The 2,383-nt window shown below is 45.0% G+C and overlaps 1 pseudogene; it reads left to right on the forward strand.

Annotated features, from left to right (window-relative positions):
• The first annotated feature begins 429 nt into the window (after nt 1-429).
• On the forward strand, nt 430-2,000 carry LOC129299970 (protein IQ-domain 26-like; annotated as a pseudogene).
• Nucleotides 2,001-2,383: the final 383 nt, after the last annotated feature.

The following is a 2,383-nucleotide window of genomic DNA, read 5'->3' on the forward strand; positions in this document are numbered from 1 at the left end:
CTTTTTAATTCCTTTTCCCTGGAGAATCTAATCTCATCTCGCCAAGGTAACTCTCTCTCTCATAATTATGCCCTGATAAATTAATTCCGTAGTTTTATAAGCCACCAAGTGATTATCCTTCACTTAACTAGCTGGCTTAACCTGCCTGCATGATCCAATGGGCTTGTCTTTTGTCATGTAATACAGATTTTTTTCATGAGGCGTAAGCAGACCCTTTCTTTTTCTTCCCATGTTTTCCTGGTTTCGTACGAAGACAAAACCAAAAAGAAAAAAAAAGCAAAATAGAAAATTCTACTTTGAGGTTTAAATTTTTAACTAGCCGATTCACCACGTTCCGGGAAATGGAAAGACGCCTAAATTGTGAACTGCAAGCTGAGAGAGAGACCCTTTCGCTTTGTCTAAAAGCCGTGATTGGTTTTTTGTAGGTTCCACTATTTCTCAGGACCCTGTATTCTCTTATCTGTTGCTGAGCAAATGGGAAGAGCCGCCCGGTGGTTGAAGAGCTTGTTTGGGATAAAGAAAGACAGAACCCATGTTTCAGAGGGAGAACTCAGAGATTTATGTCACAATCCAACCACTATACCGCCAAACATCTCGCCTGCAGAAGCTGCTTGGCTTCAGTCGATCTACACCGAAACAGAGAAGCAGCAGAACAAGCATGCCATTGCGGTGGCTGCGGCCACCGCTGCCGCCGCTGATGCCGCCGTGGCAGCCGCTCAGGCTGCGGTGGCCGTGGTTAGACTGACCAGCCATGGAAGAGGCACCATGTTTGGCGGTGGTGGACACGAGAGATGGGCTGCCGTTAAGATTCAAACAGTATTCAGGGGATACTTGGTAAGCATGCGTGTTTTGTCTTTTCTCAAACGGAACAGTTTTCAGATCAGGAATTTGACGACGCTTTTTCACTTCTGTAAACAGGCAAGAAAGGCACTGAGAGCTTTGAAAGGATTGGTGAAATTACAAGCACTTGTGAAAGGCTATTTAGTAAGGAAGCAAGCCACAGCAACCTTTCATAGTATGCAAGCTCTTATCAGAGCCCAAGCCACTGTCAGGTCTCAGAAAGCTGTAGGCTTATGAGCCAAGACAATGAAGCCTGTAGATTTGAAGCTCGAGCGCGAAGATCTATGGTAACTACAATCAGATTCTGGAAACCTAAGATTATTGTTTGTTGTTAATCTGTGTGAATTTGGTGTGAAATGGCGGCGTGAAAAATCTTATGCAGGAGAGATTTGACGACACTAGGAGTGAGCATACTGCTCCCGTTCAAAGCAGAAGGATGTCTTCTTTTGATGCAACAATAAATACTCTAACAGCTTCGATGGAAGCCCCAAAATATTGGAAGTAGACACTGGCAGGCCTAGATCGAGGTCTCGGAGGACCAACACTTCTTCAATTTCAGATTTTGGTGACGATTCACAATTCCAAGCACTTTCCTCTCCTCTTCCAGTCCCTTGTTGTCGTACCCCTGCTCGCCTATCCATACTGGACTGTCGCCGGAATCTGCAGGACTCCGATTGGGGGTTGACAGCGGAAGAATGCAGGTCGTCCACGGCACAGAGCACTCCTCGATTCACCAGTTCTTGCGGGTCTTTTAGCTGTCAGGCGACGGCTTGCAGGAGCGTTTGCGCCGGCGATGGATTTTGCCGGCAGTACGGGAATTTCCCGAATTACATGGCGAATACTCAGTCTTTTAGGGCGAAATTGAGGTCTCACAGTGCTCCAAAGCAGAGGCCAGAACCGAAGAGGAGGTTTTGCTGAACGAGTTGATGGAGTGTAGGAGTAGTTTGAGCGGGTTCGGATGCAGAGGTCTTGCTCGCAAGTTCAGGAAGCCATTAACTTCAAGAATGCAGTGATGGGCAAGCTCGAAAAATCTGCAGAATCTGGTAGGGGAAGAGACAGCAATTACTGGCAGAGGAGGTTGGTGATAGATAGATGGACCTATCTTTGTTTTCACTTTGATGACAATTTGCAGACATGCAACAGAGGAGACAGAGAATGAAGACAAAACAGAGGAAATTAAAGCATCCAAGTGTAAAAATTGACCAGTTTTCATGTGTTGTGAATGGAACGCAGTGAAATGAAATATGCCTAGTGCAGTGAATGCTTGTTTCCTTAGTTACAATCAAACCCTAAATTATTTGTAGGCTATGGATGAAAGTGTAATTGGGACGGATAAATGGCTCAAACGCTTGATGAATCTCCCAAACAGAAGCTGCTTCCATTATTCTGTTCTGATTTGGTCGCAAGCCCGGAGCTTTCAAAGAATGACTTGGGCTGAAAAAAGCAAAGATAAAACAAAAGGAGACGAGAATGGAGACATAGAAATGGTCCTGAACTCAGATTGTGCTATATAAGAGAGAACAAAAAGCGTATTATGTAACCC

Source organism: Prosopis cineraria, unplaced genomic scaffold, assembly GCF_029017545.1.
Source record: "Prosopis cineraria cultivar Desert tree isolate PC_DT_omini unplaced genomic scaffold, ASM2901754v1 PC1370, whole genome shotgun sequence".
In the NCBI taxonomy this organism is placed as follows: domain Eukaryota; kingdom Viridiplantae; phylum Streptophyta; class Magnoliopsida; order Fabales; family Fabaceae; genus Prosopis; species Prosopis cineraria.